Here is an 18320-nt window from a genome sequence, read left to right as displayed (position 1 = left end):
GAAACATACAAAGATAAGGTCCCTGTCCTAAAGAAATCTCAACAGGTAGCAGTTAATCTCATGAGAAATCACTAAGCCAGCAACTAACTTTTCTGGCTGCACTGCCTCAGGAACAGGACAAGGACCCCATTGTGATTCTGAGAGTTACAATCTGCTCCCCCAGTTTTGTCAGCCTTTGCTTGTGGTGTAGCTTGCTTTTTCCTCTGCACCACTCTTCTTCATGGGAGTATGATAAGCAGCTGCTTTCTCTCCTCCTGTGCAGAGTTTGCTGTGGGTAGTGCACAGCCGAGCTCACGATTGAGCCCTAAGGGGCAGGTTCATAATCATGGCCAGCGTCAAACTTCAGAGATCAGTTCACAAACACCAGGGTGCTACAACATTGTGATATACTCACAGAGCTCACACAGCAGGGAAAGCTCAAAATCGGGACACAGGTCATGGCACATAAAACAAAGTAAAATTCAAATACTTTATTTCATACTGTGTCGTTGAGTCTGCCTGTCTTGCCTGTTAATCACTGAGACTTCAAAACAGTTTTCTGTATTTGTTTTGAAATCATTTGGCTCATTTTTAAGTTGCAGGCTCAGAAGCTACCCTTCATTCAACTGTATATGTCCCCTTTTAACTTCTCACAAGTTATCTGGGATAGGAAGGATTCTGGTTCCAGTCATACAGCATCACTCACACACTTTCAGAATCCCATTTAGCAAAGAAATAAATGCTCCAGACAGTATCATCCCTCCACTGAGGGCTCAATCCTGCAACGTGCTGATCACTCTGGGTCTAGTCAGCAAAGCACTTACTTATATTCTTCACTTTAAGCCAGGTGAGTAGGCCCATTGAAGTCAATGAGAATACCAACATGATTAAAGTTAAGCAAGTCTTTAAGTTCTTTTGATCCAAGCCAGAGTGCTCAGCACCTGGCAGGATCAAGCCCTAAATGATGCCTTAAAAGAAGGAACATAATTTATAAGAGTGTGAATTTAAAACAAAACAAACATGCAGCTCATTTTGTTTTTTCATCAAATGTTTATTACATTATTCCATTGCAGTTAGGTCATAGAGAATGCTTGGATTATCCAAGAAATGTATCATTTCCCTCAATCAAGATCAGGGCCTTGTGCTAGTGTAACGCCGAGAGACCGCAGTTGTCGGTGGGCGGGATCAAACCTGGGACTTTTAGATCTGAGTGCATGAGCCCCCCCTACTGCTTGAGCTAAAAGCCATATGGCAGTAGAGCAGACTCATTAATCTCTAGTCTTGGTGCCACTTGATGGGACAGAGCACCACACCTAGGAGGTGTGTGGGGTACACTGGGTACTGTACAAACACAGTATGAGACAATTCCTTACCTTGAAGAATTAATAATCTAAACAGACACGACAGTCAAATGGGGCAGGGGACAGATAGAGGAACTATAACCGATAACTGTGACTGTTTGGGAAATCTGTCTCTGTAAAACTTGTGAACTCTAGTTAGACTTTGTGAACTTTGTATCATTATGCCTCAGTGAATATTGAATCAGCCCTTTGTCAACAGGGACTGTCACCTACAGATAGAGAACTGTTACAGGAACATCCAGGCTCATTAATATTTGAATACATCTACCCAGTGATGAGCTGCCAAAATCTTAACAACGGCTTCCCTCCTCACCCCACGAGGAGGTTGTTGCCCACCCGGGACTCCTGCCCCGTCCAACTCCCCCGTGTTCCTTGATGCCCCTCCCTGGACCACTGCCCCCAGAACCGGGCAGGACGGCCTCATAGCGCACTCCTAAGAGCCAGAGGCACCTGCCGGGGGGCGAGATGGGGAGTCCCCGCGGTGCTTACCTGGGGCAGCTCCCAGGAAGCATCTGGCAGGTCCCTCTGGGTCCTAGAAACGGGGGAGGGTAGCAGGGGGAGCAGCTGCTCCCCCACTGATCGCATCAAAAGTGGCGCCTTAGGTGCTGACTCCCTGGGTGCTCCAGGGCTGGAGCACACACGGGGAAAAATTGGTGGGTGCAGAGCACCCATCAGCAGCTCCCCAGCCCCAGCTCACCTCTACCTCCTCCCCTGAACGCGCTGCACCCCACTCTGCTTCTCCGCACCCCTCCTGCCCCCGGCCCGGCTTCCCGCGCATCAGCTGTTCGGCGGGAAGCCTGGGAGGGCTGAGCAGCAGGCCGCGGCTTCCTGCTCAGGCCGAGGGAGGCGGAGGTGAGCTGGGGCGGGGAGCGGTTCCCCTGCGCAGCCCTCCCTAGGTTACCTGCTGCAGCGTGGGCGGCCCTCCTCGCGCCCCCCGCCCCACCTTCCTGGGCCTCATCTCCACCTTCCTGGGCCTGAGCGGGAAGCCGCGGCCTGCTTCTCAGCCCACCCCGGCTTCCCATGCAAACAGCTGATTCGCGGGAAGCCTGGGGGGGTGGAGAAGCAGAGCGGGGCGGCGCGTTCAGGGGAGGAGGCGGAGCGGAGGTGAGCTGAGGCCGGGGGTGGGGCGGGGAGCTGCCGGTGGGTGCTCTGCACCCACCCAATTTTCCCCTTGGGTGTTCCATGGCTGGAGCACCCATGGAGTCGGCACCTAAGATGCCACTTTTGGCCGGTTAAATTTAGAAGCCCTTTTAGAACCAGTTGTCCCTCGTGGAACAACCGGCTCTAAAAGGGCTTCTAAATTTAACAACCGGTTCTAGCGAACCGGCTCCAGCTCACCACTGGGTCTACCTTGGCCATACAGTGAGTTGGCTATATAGAGTAGTTGAAAGGCAATAAAGTAGTTTTTCCAGTTTGGACTTGAGCTGAGAAGTAACCAAAAAATGGATCACCTGATGGCTCACGTTGATAAGATGATGGGACTTTGAGGCTGACCAGGAGGGTCACCTGACAGAAGGGACACAAAAGTTATAGGAGACAAGGTCTGCTCTTAGTTGTGACACACTCTCACTGACCAGAACAAGAGAACGAGACTCGAAAGGAGGAAGGAAAGAGGAGAGAAGGGTCTTGGAACCCTGAAAGGACTGACCAAAACCCAAATGGGTCTTGAACAGGTGAGGACGCTGAAGGCATGTTTTCTGTGTGCAGGTTTTGTTGTATTTCTGCATGGATCTGTAAGTCTCTATGCTTTTGTATGAGTAAAATGTGTGTGTTTAAGAGTTTACTTTTCAAAGCCTCTGAGTTTCTTGCTTCACTTGTCACATGTCTCCAAATGGGGTAAGTTGTAAACTGGAATATCCATGTGGGTGGAGCTCTGGGGAAGGTGAGTTTCAGCTACTGGAGAGACTTGAGTGCCTCAGCACCAGTCTCGTGGATTTGCTTTATATAATGAAGAAGATCTGACAGAATAGCTGCTCTTTGTACTGGATGTTTTATCCTGTTCCATGCACTAAGCTGGAGGGAAAGATACTGCAGCAAATCTTAGATACTTTTGCATGAGCTGATATGTTGTAAGAGTGACCACCTCCTACCTGCCCCCCATGTGGCCACCCCACCTCCTCTGCTGCAGTGGCCACTCCAGCCTCTCCTCTGGGTCCCACTCGTATCTCATGTGTATGGAGGGAACCATAGTGGTGTCCTTCTCTTGCTTCTGCAAGAGTGCTGCGGGGGGGGGAGGGGTTGTAAAATATCAGGGGTGATAGAAACAGGGGCACTAGCTTGCTCCTGCTCTCCCCTCCCCCTGGTTCTGCCACCCCATTGCTCTTTTGCATTGGTCTGCTCGTCCCATGCCCACTGACGAGCTGAGTGTGGCATATTGAGGATGGTGTTGGAATTGCAGTTTATCATTTTGAGGGTTGGGGTGTGTGGAGGATGGTGTTCCTTGTTCTGCTTGCAGGTTAGGGCACTCTGTAGTAGAGCATGCAATCTGGGATGGAAGCAGCAGTCAGTCTGGAAAAAAAATAGCTTCAAACAAGGTGAGGTGAGTTGTGCCTCTCTGCTGTACAAAGCACCCTGCTTTGTGTGTGTCCTTGTTCTGTGTTCTAAGAATAAAAGAAGCACAGCCTTCCAGACAGTATTTCGTGTTTTTTTTTTAATTGAATTTCTCTGTTGTGAAGATAATACTGACCCATGCCTTCCTCCTCCAAATCAGTGGATTTGCAGAAGAGACTCCTAGCAGCATTTCTAGCCCTGAACCTACAGGATACCTACTTCCATATCTCAATACAACCATCGTATAAGAGATTTCCTACGGCTTACCTTTGGGGCAGGATCATTATAGGTACGGACTGCTCCACACAGGTATTCTCCAAGGTTCACTTCATTGTAGTGGCATATTAACCCCAGTACAGTGATGGACTTTATCAGCACCAACCTGATGCAGTACAAGCAAGAGCGCTCCTCTCACTACCCACATTCACCACCCTGGGACACATCTCCCTAATATGCTGGGGAGCTCACCTACACGACAACAAGGTTCAGGACAAATGATCTTCCACAGAAATGACCTTCCATATCACTCTTTTGGGGTTAGGGGCTGTCAGGAGTGCCTGTGCACAAACTCTGCCTTTCATCAAAAACAACACACAAAGGTTATGAAAGACTTAATGTAACCTGTATGTTTTGTATAAACTGCCAAGAAGCTGCCAGATCTCCCTCCCTCTGCAAGACAGCAATCAAACTTTGGAATTGATGCACCCATCCCAATGTACTCATCTCAGCTGTCTGTCTACAAGGGATACAGAATGGGATAACCAACAGTCTCAGTTGGAATTTTCTTACAACAACGAGTGTATACTGAATTCAGAGGTGCTTCAAGATATAGCCACCCTTTGGAGAACCCGGCCTATGGATCTCTTCGCTACTTATCGGCACAAGAAAGGTCCTTGTTACTGCTCCAAGGCCGGCTCGGGGAAACATTCACTGGCAGTTGCCCTCATCTTCCCAGCGGACAGGGCCCACGTGTATGTCTTTTCCCAGTTTCCTACCCTATCCAAGATTCTGTTGAAAATTCAGTGAAACAAAGCGAGAGTTATTGTGATTGCCCCTCTTGACTATGACAAGTCTGGCTCCCTTACCTGATGCAGATGGCAATGTGCCCTCCTGTTCCTCTGATGTCCGCCCATTCCTCACCTGCTCTCTCAAAACAATGGGCTGACCCTTCACCCCAACCCATGGGTCCTCCGCCGACAGGCTTGGATCTTGCTTTGTTCCATGGCTTAGAAGCAGAATGCTTTGACAAGCTGAAACATATGTTGTACCACAACCATAAGTTGACCACATATCTACAAAATGGAAATGACTCCAAGTTTGTACCATTCCAAATGGACAGGCCCAACCTCATCTTTCCTCCCTCTGATTTTTGCACTACATTTTAAACGCTCACTCAGCTCCCTTAAGGTACATCTCATGGTGAAAATGGCTTCCCACTGGGAGTTTGCTCAATGACTAAGGCGTAGATTCTTTAAGGGCATTGGGACTCTCTTCCCCCACCATCCGCTCCAGCCTGGGACTTTAATCTAGTTCTCAGGGCTTGGACTAGACCTTCCTCCGAGTCCAGGGCAACTTGTTCTCTCTTACACCTGTCCATGACAACAGCACTTCTAATTGCCATCACCTCAGCTAGGCACATAGGAGAAATAGCGGCCCTGATGGCACACCCATCATTCACGCCCTTTGTCTTTTAAAAATAAAAGAATAACTTTAAGACCATATCCCAAGTTTTGCCCTACTTTTTCTGCACTTGCTATATGAATCAACAGATCCATCTCCCTGTTTTTCCCCAAAACCACATTGTAACAACTGGGAGACAATTGTGCATATGCTAGATATTAGAAGGACATTAGCATTCTACTTAGACAGGACTAAGGACTTGAGGAAATCCCCTAAACTCTTCCTTTCATCGACAGAAAGATCCAAAAGCTCTGTGATATCTCCTCAAAGACTATCCAAATGGATCTCTAGTTGCATTAATCACTTAGCAAGGGCGCAACTTGCTTCCATCCATACGCACTCCATGAGATCAGTTCCTACCTCAATCACATTCCATAAGGATACCACATCTCCTCAATCTATAGAGCAATGATTGGAGTCTTTGTCCATACTTTTGCAGAACATTATGCGATCACTGAAGATTTGGCTGCTGACACCATCTTCGACTCCACAGTACTCTCTGTAGTAAAAGTCTCCGCTCCAAAGTCCCAGCCTCCAGTGGTGGGTACTGCTCCGGAGTCACCTAAAGTGGAGCACCCATAGGGACACTACTCGAAGAAGAAGGGGAAGTTACTCACCTTGTGCAGTAACGATGGTTCTTCGAGATGTGTGTCCCTATGGATGCTCCACAACCCGCCCTCCTACCCTCTACTTCACAGTTCTCTATAGGGCTCTGTGGTAGAGAAGGAAATGAGGGGGGTTCGCCCGTGCAGTGCTAAATAGCCTCGAGGCAGACCATGAGGGAGGGAGAGCACATGCCCAGGCTCAATGGGACACTGCTCCCAAAAATCTCCAATTAGAGGTGCAGGGGCACAGAGACACCTAAAGTGGAGCACCCAGAGGGACACACATCTCAAAGAACCATCATTACTGCACAAGGTGAGTAATTTTCTCTTTCTGAGGGGCTCATGTTTTTTAGTGTGGATTCATCTCAGCTCTCTCTCTTGTGGGGCCTCTGAAAAACCCACTGAGCTTTGACACAGGCTTAGAAAGGGGGAACATGGACAGACCCCTGATTCCATTCCTGTGTTCCCCTACAAGCTGCAGAATGGAAGGCCCTGAGTCTTTACTCAAGCAAAACTCCCACTGAAGAACTTCACAACTGAATCTGGTGTCTTTGTAGTTGGTCTGGGTGGGGGAAAAGAAGATTGTGAAGGGGTTAATTTGTTTTTATCATCTCCATTCTTTTTCACTAATTAGTACATGAAGTAACAGAGAGAGTGCTTGCTGTTCCTGAGGCTGAAGTGAGGCATAGCCAGGGGATATTTCCTTACAAGTCTAACCAGCTGGTTATAGGTTTCAGAGTGGTAGCCGTGTTAGTCTGTATCAGCAAAAAGAATGAGGAGGACTTGTGGCACTTTAGAGACTAACCAATTTATTTGAGCATGAGCTTTTGTGGGCTAAAACCCACTTCATCAGATGCATGAGGTGGAAAATACAGTAGGAAGATAGATATATACACAGAGAACATGGAAAAAATGGGTGTTGCCATACCAGCTATAACAAGACTAATCAATTAAGGTGGGCTGTTATCAGCAGGAGGAAAAAAATTTTTTGTAGTGATAAACTGTCTGTTGAATAACTAATTTTTAAGATTTAAATCAACGAAGGTGGTGGGGTATGATTAGTTAAAGAATTGTTTTGCAATATATTAGGACTGGTCAATGAATAATTCTGTAATATTTTAGTAAAATGATGGGCTAAGTGCGATTCAAGTTTCACTATATAAACTGGGGTCCAAGAAGGAGAGCAGCTGGAAAAAGAAGAATATGAAGAAGGAACAACCTGGAAGAACTCACCTCTAAGACACAGCCTAAGATCAGAGCTGCCAAGAATCCCCTGCACAACTGTGACATGCAGCAACCAGAATCCAGATGAGACTGACCTTTGCCTGGCCAACAGGGGAAGTCCACCTGCATGATCAGGATAGGTGAGCATAGCATTGTATCGTTAGCATATATATTCTGCTTGGTAATTGTTAATAAATAGAGGATAAGGATATTACTGTGTAAGGCTCTTTCACTGGTAAAAGGTCCTGCAAACCCACAGAAGATTGCGCTCTGAGCCCTAGGAATTGGGCTCTAAAAAGGACCCTGGTGGCTCTGGTCAGCACCGCCGACTGGGCCTTTAAAAGTCCGGTCAGCGGTGCTGCCCAGCTAAGGCAAGCCAGTCCCTACCTGTTCTGACACCACACTGTGACCCGAAAGTGGCCAGCAGGTCTGGTTCCTAAGCAGGGGGGCCACGGGGCTCCGCGGTCTGCCCCCACCCCAAGCATCGGCTCCGCACTCCCATTGACTGGGAACCAGGACCTGCTCCTGGCTGCCTCTGGGTGCAGCGTGGTCCGTGGTGCCAGGGCAGGCAGGAAGCTTGCCTTAGCACTCCCGCTGCACCACTGACTGGGAGCTGCTGGAGGTAAGCCAGTGCCCCAACCCTGCACCCCCACCCCAGCCCTGTGCCCCCCCCAAGCCCGGAGTTCCCTCCAGCACCCCAAACCCCAAAGTCTCTACCCAGCCCCATCCCAGAGCCTGCACCCCTAACCCAGAGCCCTCAGCACCCTGGCATCCCTACCCCAGCCCAGAACCCCCCCTCCCACACACTGAACCCCTCATCCCCGGCCCCATCCCAGAGCCCGCACCCCCAGCCCAGAGCCCATACTCCTTCCCACATCCCAACTCCCTGCCTCAACCCACAGCCCCCTCCCACATTCCGAATCCTTCGGCCCCACCCCCCAGGCTGGAGCTCCCTTCTGCACCCCAACCCCTACCCCAACCTAGACCCCTCCCACACCCTGAACCCCTCATTTCTGTCCCATGCCTCCAGTTAGAGCCCTCAACCCCTCCTGCACCCCAACCCCCTACCCCAGCCCAGTGAATGTGAGTGAGGGTGGGGGGGGACAGCGAGCCACCGAGGGAGGGAGACTGTAGTGAGTGAGGGGTGGGGCTAGGGTGTTTGGTTTTGTGCGATTAGAAAGTTGGCAACCCTAGGTGGCCCTGAGCCCTAGGAACTGGGTAAGGGTAGGTGCCTTTCACCCAGAGCCCTAGGAACTGGAAATGGTGGGGGGGCCTAAATCAACTGGGTTATGCCTTGAGCCCTAGGAACTGAGTAAAGGTGGTGCCCTAGAGTGTGTGGGTATAGTCACCTCTTGGACCAGATCCTGTGCTCCACTTAGGACTAAATAAAGAATTTCCTCTCCCCTTTTGGGTTCCAGGACTAGCTGCCTAAGAAGCAGTTATTAATGGTGTCTAGGAATTGTATCTGATTAAGTTGATTAGTAATTTTGTACTTTGGATGTGTGGTATATCCTGTACCCACTCCCTACGTGTGAGTCCAATCAGCTCCGTGTAGTTTGATATTACGCCAGTAAAGAAACCTTAGTTATGAGTTTGGAGTTGAGCTGAGTTCTTAGGAACTGAGTGCATAAGGTCTCTGAAGCCACTCCAACATAATCCTGAGTGAATAAGGTCATAGGGCTACCCCCAACCTATTGTAAAATAACTTTAACATGAGGCTGCACTGTAATAATTCTACCTTGTGGGAAAGAACAAAGCTATTTAAGCTTGACAAAACATTTGTAGGTATTAAGACACATTCTTCATGTTGTTCTGTTTTAAATTCAGATGCAAAAAAAATCACATTGAAATATTTTTCTAGAGCTGGTAGAAAATTTTATGACTGTATGTTTTAACCTTGAAACATGATATTTCATCAAAATAGAAACTTTCTGTGGGAACATGTTGATTTCAACAAACTCAGAAAAATTAATGAAAAAAGCATTTTGATTTTTGTTTTGAAATTACTTTTCAGTTATAATATAGAAAGTAAATATGAACTCAGTAAAATATTTTGATTTTATCATAATGAAATGTTTTGATCAGGAATGAATTTTTTTCAGAAACTTTTGTTGTACAGGAGATTTTGGATTTTTTTTGTTTTCATTCTGATTCAGAATGCAAACAGATTTTGAAATGTTAGACTGTCTCATGGAATGGATATTCTGAATTTTAATCAGCTCTACATTTTTCACTGTAACATTTTAGCGAACTATCCCCTATGGGCAACTTCAAAGCAAAAGTGTCATAAAATACTAGGATTTTAGATGACATTTGCAAATAAGTTAGTTTTTAGGCATGCCAGTGGGAGTTGGCCATTTAACTCCCTTGGGTCCTTTGCAAACCCCAGCCTTTATGTTTCATGCATCCTTGCATCCAGAGGAAGTTGGGATTAGAATGTTGAAAGGATTGTTACTCTTTTTCATTGCTTGAGAAAGGTGCCAGACAATTAAATCTTGGAATGATGGGCAGAGCCCACCAATGCAACAAACAACTCACCCCCCATGTGAGGGAGAGGATACAGAACCCAGAATCTAAGTGATTATGGGGGGACAAAAATGAAAAAACTGGGAGACAGTGCAGGTCACAGCGTCAAAATGAGGGACCTAAAGGGGGACACCGAGCAGAAAGCATTGATATTTCAGCCAATCACAGTCCTTCCCATTTAACCACAGAATAGCTACAGCATGGGCAGCAGCAGTACAGACTTTATTCTTTGCCAACCCAGCTCAGCCTTAGCCTGGAGGGATCAGTCACTGTGACCTGTGCGCCCTGTGTGGGGGTGTTAAATTTTTGTCATCCTAAAGGAAACTATATTTTTATTTGAAGTAATTGTAATCATGAATCCCCAGGAAATGCCCTGGACCAATGGTTTTTATAGTCGTTGTAACAAAGATGCTCCAACGTTATCATTGTTCAGAGCTAATTACAGGAAAGAGCTCCATCATGCTGGGCATTATGATTATGTATGGACCACCTTCTATAAACACCCTGCTCCTCCAGGGCTTGGTTTCCAAAATGTTTAGTTATGACTCTTGCAATGGAACAGCCATAATTGGATCTATAAATCTGTGAATTACCAGGAAGAGCTCCATGGGTCACTGACAGGCCACAGAGCACAGTGTGAATCCAACTGTGAGTGGCACAGACCATGGAGCTGTCATTCTATTTAGTCAGCTCCCGCTCTACCTTTCACTGCCCTGCTTGTGTATTACAAATAGAGGGAGCAGTGAAGCCATGTTGGGCCATGATGTGGTTACAGCTGAACTGAGTGCGGCTTCATTACAGGCTTTGACTGTGGTATTCTGTTGTTCATGTGTCCATCTCCCCCATCCCATGGAGCTATGGAAAGGACAACTAGCTGCTGCTGCTAGCCACCAAGCAGTTCACTGGCTGATAAGCTGGCTCATCTTTTTGCTCGACCTACACTCAAACTAAGAGTCCCCCTCTGAGGGCTGGTCCATATAAAAGGTTTTTGAGTCTACTACTTGTGGCTCCAAACGGCTATTGAAATGAATCCTTTTGCTCAAGCCATAGCCACACATGCATGTTAACACTGAGGGTCCCTGAGTCAAGCTCTGCAGTTGGCCCAAGTGGGGTTGTATATTCTTTCATTTAGTTGCGGTCTGTTTTACACAGAGTTTAAAAAAAAAACTCTCTACCTTCAGACAGTCTGGTCAGTGTGTCTTGTTTTGTAGAGGCCAAGGTGATGGGCTGCCCTGGAAGGCTTTGAGTCAGAGATGTTCAGATTGCTTCTCAAGGCTACTTTTCTTCTGCATATGGGCCTCTGATAGGGTATTTGTTTTTCCTCTGGTATTTTACCTGATGCTTTACTTACATCCAGCGCCTGATCCTGTGGTGAGAGGAGCTCTATCAATGAGAGATGAAGGTGGTCAGAACCTCACAGAATTGGGCCCTTTTCATTAATTAAGCTTTACTCTCTTTGTGGACTTAGGCACTTCTCTCTAGCTGTGTTCGCAAAGCACTGTGTACATTTACAGCACTACCCTATGTAACAACAATGGAAGCTGGTTCTTTTGCTTTCTGTTACTTTCTGTACAGTGATTAGAACTTTCCGCCCCATCCCATCTCAGATTTCAGCATTCCAGGAAGAGATGCACGATTCTGCCTGCACTTGGCCCTCCTCACAAGGGCTTTGCCTGGGTTGTGTCTCCTTGCTGGCTCCTGGGTTGTTATTCTGAAGGAATTTCTTGACTCTCCCTTTTCTCAGAAATGCTTTAAACTCCTCACATGCCTCATCTGAAACTTGTCAAGAAACTGGAATTTCTGATCACCGGCCAGCACAGGCACTTCAGGTTTATGTTTCATGGGAAAATCAGTTAAATGAGGCCTTGCTGATTCTCACTTGACAGATCCATTGAATTGAACAAAAATAACATTTCGGAACAGTCGATTAACATTTTTTGTAGCTGTGCACTTGTATGTCAACACAGTTAATAGCAGTTAATCTGGGTTTTTACACAAGTATTAGCCCCAAGCCCCTACTGTCCACACAGAAAAACCTCTGACCCATTTGGAGGTGCTTTTAAACTTGGGCTAGCTTACTTGGCTGTGTGTACAGGTTTGAGCTGGGCTCTGGTTTAACTCATCTACTTTGCAGTGAAGATGTAGGCAAAATCACTTACGTGCTGAGAATTCTTCAATGCCCATCCCACAATTCCCCACAAATTCTTCAGCAATTGACTGTGAAAGAACCTTACAGCATCTCAGCACAAAGAACCATGGGCTATGTCCCCAGACATATGGGTGAATGCAGAAACAGTGAGGACACAGTAACTTGGGTAGGGGTTTGCAGTGGGGACACTTACACCTGGGCTAGGCTAACCCAGATGTTCAGACCCTGGTGCCAATCACTTATTTATTTAGGTGCACAGTAAAAGCCTCTGAACACTGGTAAGGGTGAGAGCACCCATTACAATAAGCAACAACCCATCTCTTCACCCCATAACACAGCAACATCTTTTCTCTTTACTTACACAAGTTTCTGGACTTTGCCTAGGTGATCAGCAGATAGACCTGCTTTGCAAAGTGATCAATTTTGGCTGTTTTGGGTTAAAATTCACTTTAGCAGGAGGGGTAATGATGCCCAGTTCAACTGGAAGTCGGGGGGGCGGGGCGGGGCACAAGAGGTGTTCCTGCCTGGTGGTGTGAACTCTGTTTAAAGAGTCCTAAATACCATTTGAAACCCGCTGCTTCAGTGTTTAAGCACAGAGCCGATCAGACTCAATTTAGAATCCTTGCTTTTGCTCAGTAATTACTAGACCTAAAACCATTGATAAGCAGATCTAGGGGGCTGAACCTTAGACCTCATTTGGGGAGTGTTGTGGTGAAAGACAGTGCAGAGGGCGCAGCAGCAGAAACAATGGAGGCAGTTGTGAGCAGCAGCAAAGGCGGCCGCGAGTGGCAAGAGGTGACAGAGACTGATGAGTGGAAGCAGCAGGGATGAGGGTGAACCCCCTTGAAAGCACCCTTGAATTCTGGGACTTTGCTGACTTTGGACACCAACTTTGACTGGGGTGCAAGGAAAGGAAAGGGGAGTAGCGTGTTAAAGGTACATTCACCTGTTGGACTTTCACACCACAAGGTGGGAAACTGAAGGAAAAGCCTAAGATACTGTAGGGTGTGAGTGTTTACTTCTGTCTTGCATACTTTTGAATTATTGTTGCAGTGTTTTCCCAAATTAATGCAGCGTTCCATCTCCCTTTTAATAAAAGTTTTCTTTTGTTATAGACAGACTCAGTGCTTGTGAATGGGGTGGTATTGCCTTTTGGAGGAATCCAACGGTGATGATGAGTTTTCCCAGTTTTTGGGGTGGGGGCTCAAGCCGGTTCTGTTTTGCAATGTTACGAGGAACCTCTAGATACCCTAGATATTGAACCTGGTCCTTGTTGCTGCCAACACACCCAGGCAGAAGGGTTACATTCTGGGGGGCTATTTAGAAAAGCTGGACATGCACAAGTCCATGGGGCCGGACGAGTTGCATCCGAGAGTGCTGAAGGAATTGGCGGCTGTGATTGCAGAGCCATTGGCCATTATCTTTGAAAACTCGTGGCGAACCGGGGAAGTCCCGGATGACTGGAAAAAGGCTAATGTAGTGCCAATCTTTAAAAAAGGGAAGAAGGAGGATCCTGGAAACTACAGGCCAGTCAGCCTCACTTCAGTCCCTGGAAAAATCATGGAGCAGGTCCTCAAAGAATCAATTCTGAAGCACTTGCATGAGAGGAAAGTGATCAGGAACAGCCAGCATGGATTCACCAAGGGAAGGTCATGCCTGACTAATCTAATCGCTTTTTATGATGAGATTACTGGTTCTGTGGATGAAGGGAAAGCAGTGGATGTATTGTTTCTTGACTTTAGCAAAGCTTTTGACACGGTCTCCCACAGTATTCTTGCCAGCAAGTTAAGGAAGTATGGGCTGGATGAATGCACTACAAGGTGGGTAGAAAGCTGGCTAGATTGTCGGGCTCAACGGGTAGTGGTCAATGGCTCCATATCTAGTTGGCAGCCGGTATCAAGTGGAGTACCCCAAGGGTCGGTCCTGGGGCCGGTTTTGTTCAATATCTTCATAAATGATCTGGAGGATGGTGTGGATTGCACTCTCAGCAAATTTGCGGATGATACTAAACTGGGAGGAGTGGTAGATACGCTGGAGGGCAGGGATAGGATACAAAAAGACCTAGACAAATTGGAGGATTGGGCCAAAAGAAATCTGATGAGGTTCAATAAGGATAAGTGCAGGATCCTGCACTTAGGACGGAAGAACCCAATGCACAGCTACAGACTAGGGACCGAATGGCTAGGCAGCAGTTCTGCGGAAAAGGACCTAGGGGTGACAGTGGACGAGAAGCTGGATATGAGTCAGCAGTGTGCCCTTGTTGCCAAGAAGGCCAATGGCATTTTGGGATGTATAAGTAGGGGCATAGCGAGCAGATCGAGGGACGTGATCGTTCCCCTCTATTCGACATTGGTGAGGCCTCATCTGGAGTACTGTGTCCAGTTTTGGGCCCCACACTTCAAGAAGGATGTGGATAAATTGGAGAGAGTCCAGCGAAGGGCAACAAAAATGATTAGGGGACTGGAACACATGAGTTATGAGGAGAGGCTGAGGGAGCTGGGATTGTTTAGCCTGCAGAAGAGAAGAATGAGGGGGGATTTGATAGCTGCTTTCAACTACCTGAAAGGGGGTTCCAAAGAGGATGGCTCTAGACTGTTCTCAATGGTAGTAGATGACAGAACGAGGAGTAATGGTCTCAAGTTGCAGTGGGGGAGGTTTAGATTGGATATTAGGAAAAACTTTTTCACTAAGAGGGTGGTGAAACACTGGAATGCTTTACCTAGGGAGGTGGTAGAATCTCCTTCCTTAGAGGTTTTTAAAGTCAGGCTTGACAAAGCCCTGGCTGGGATGATTTAACTGGGAATTGGTCCTGCTTTGAGCAGGGGGTTGGACTAGATGACCTTCTGGGGTCCCTTCCAACCCTGATATTCTATGATTCTATGATTCAGGATCCTGAGTCAATACCCCTCAAAGCACATTTTGAGTTAACCCATTACTTCTGGGAAACAATTTTGTTATATTTTGGGGTAATTACAGTTTGTGTAATAGCAGTGTACATGTTAGAGGATTGGTGCAAGGGGATGAATATTGATCCTGAGGCCTGCATTCTAATAATAGGGATATCTGAGGCATTGGATGAATCCATTTTACCAAGTGCCTGGGCAAGTGCACAGTGTGTGGGCAGGAGTTCATCAGGGCGGAGGGTGCCTTTGCAGCACTGTGTGGGTTGCCAGAGGCAGTGGAACCCATACAAGTTCCAAGCGAGACAACAGTAGTGGACGGCATGTGAAAGTTGATAGCCTCTGGAAGCCGCCACACCACCCCCTGCCTCAAATGTAGAGTTTTTAAAGAAGATGTTGGCCTTCTTAGGAGCAGAGGGAAAGATCATGGCTGATGTACCAGGTTTATTGGGCCTTGACCCACCAGCTCCAAGCCTGGGGGATGCAGCCTTCCCCAATGTGAGGGCAAAGGCTCTGGGACCAGCACTGGAAAAAGTTATGCAACACCATCCTGAGTGAAGTCCCTATCATAAATTAAGGTTATTCTCTGAGGATGTGTTTCCAATAGCTGGGGAAGAAGGCTTTGTACTCTGGCTGGAACACACCCCTGAAATGCTGCAAGAATGGGCAGTACAAGATGATAGACACTGCTGTACTAGAGAGTTCTTTTATCTAACACACAACTCTGAACAATGCCAGTGGGCTAAAACAGTGATTTTCTGTGTGGACATGAGACACAATACTGGTAATTATGTGGCCTCCTCAGACTCTATAGAATCTTTATGCTATTCTTCTTTTTTATAGATCCTTAGATTCTAAGGCCAGAAGGGACCATTGTGATCATCTAGTCTGACCTTCTGCATGACACAGGCCATAGAACCAACACAAAATAATTCCTAGCAGAGATCTTCTAGAAAAACATCCAATCTTCATTTTGAAACGGTCAGTTATGGATAATCCACCACGACCCTTGGTAAATTGTTCAAGTGATTAATTACTCTCACCATTCAAAAACAGCTTATTTCCAGTTTGAATTTGTTTAGCTTCAACTTCCACCCATTAAATTGTTATACCTTTCTCTGCTAACACATGCCAGTTGTAAAGCACATATACACTTCCAGTGCTGTTCAGACATTTCATCTATGAATTATGTTACATTTACCTGCCCATGTGTCTTCTGCTAGATTATTATTACTATTAGTTGTCACTGATTTTATCTTATTACAAATTTCTGTTTGGTCCCATTATTGTGGTATCAGGGCTCTTTACTGGGCTAAACTGAGACATTCAAGATCTGACAGGGATCAAACAAATACCATGCACCCTGACTGAGGGCAGCTTTACAGGTATCTAGGAGAGCAGGATTAATCATTTGGGAAGGCTTGAACAAAGAGCTCTTTCTAAAATTAGACAAATTCTTGCTGAGTCCTATTTCTACAGGGAATTAATTCCATAGGTGGCGAACCTGTTACCAAGAGAACTGTGCCAGCACCAGAACTGTAATTGGCTGGCAGACTTGTACATGAGGGATCATCTCTCCATCCATTGGCTACATATTACCACAAAGCTACAGCCCTGACATTTCTAAGTATGTGCAATGACATTACTCCTATTTCCTGTAGCTTTCAGGGGCTATAAATCTTACTGCTGCACAAGCATGAATGTTTCATGGATTACCACTACTAATAGATAATAATAATAATAATTAATAATGCCTGAAATTGTGAAGCTAGGGGGATTTTTCTTCTATGATTTTGTATCAAGACTTTTAAGAGCATATTAGTACTACTTTGTTGGAGATCAAGCAACATACACTATTAGCAGAGTCTGACTTGCAAGCCTCTCATACAAACTCTTTTTAGATTGTAATTTTATAAGCTACTTGAAAACATGTAACAGTTTCATAGCTACAAATTCCTCAGTTAAACATTGTAGTTTACAAAAGTTCTTTCTATCTTAGTTTTTTATAATAGCATCCACCACTATATTAGTATCTGAGCACATAATAGGCTCCTGAGGGAAACACTGAAGGAGAAATTTTCTCCTGTCGTAAAATATTAAACATGTTCATGTAGACCTCTGTAGAAAGCAATAGAGCTTGCCCATGAAGGAAGGCATTGGGATCTGGATGAATTTGTGCTCATTATTAGGGTGACCAGACAGCAAATGTGAAAAATCGGGGAAAGGGATGGGGGGTAATAGGAGCCTATATAAGAAAAAGACCCAAAAATTGGGACATCTGGTCACCCTACTCATTATAGTGAACTTTGGATAGTCCTGTTTACAGCCAGGCATAGAGAGGGCAGGCCGTAGGCAAGCTTCCCAACAGACATGTCAGTGCATCACAGCACATCCCTCTCTGAATCTTGAGCCTCTTCTGAACACCGACTCCCAGCTGTGCAGTGACTTTGTTACATGAGCAAATTTCAATCAGGGAATAGAATGAGATTTTCAGACTCGTTTCATTTGTGAGCTTTGGAAAGATTTAAATCCATCTATGAACACACTGTGCCTCTTGAGCTCTATACAATAATTAAAACAAAGATTTTGTGTGGGACTATATTCTCCTTTGGTCATACAGCCATTGTCTGTTAACCCATTGTTTAGGCTACTAGGCTAAGACTGGGACTCTAGTTTTTTCTGTCCCACTAACACAGTTTGTAATGCCTCCCTAGCTCTGGCCCAGAATCTGCAGTCATGGATTGCTCTTTGAAGTTTCAGGGTAGAAGTTAAGGAGGGTGTTTGTTGCTGCCTAAAGTAGTGAGACTTGCTCGTTGTGAGTAAAAATGACATGACATATGTGCATGCAGAGTTGTAGCCGTGTTTGTCCCAGGATATTAGAGAGACAAGGTGGGTCAGGTGAATTCTTTTATTGGACCAACTTCTGTTGGTGAGAGAGACAAGTTTCCAAGCCTACACAGAGCTCTCTCTCTCTCCAAAAAAGTTGGTCCAATAAAGTATATTATCTCACCCACCTTGTCTCACGCATAAAATATATGGCATGTAATGACTGAGAGTCAGATCCTGCTGGCTGCGGAATGTAGAACTCCCATTGACTCAATGGGAGTTACACAGAAAGGACCAGCAGGGCAGCTTGCTCTTGTTCTCTGCCTGCTCTCGATTGTGTGCAATGGTTAATATATATTTAGAGGTTGTTAGCAAATGAGGAGGAAAATCTCCAACATTTTGGTGAAATCTTTCCCTTTTTTGATGAAAAGTTGGAATTTTCCAGCTGGCTCTGTTATGGACAGAGTCTACAATGGCAAGGCAGACAAGGCAGGTATGATGACATACTTTATGTCACAGC

This window comes from Lepidochelys olivacea (assembly GCF_965140295.1).
Source record: "Lepidochelys olivacea isolate rLepOli2 genome assembly, chromosome: 5".
Classification (NCBI taxonomy): domain Eukaryota; kingdom Metazoa; phylum Chordata; order Testudines; family Cheloniidae; genus Lepidochelys; species Lepidochelys olivacea.
Note: the sequence above shows the minus strand (reverse complement) of the source record.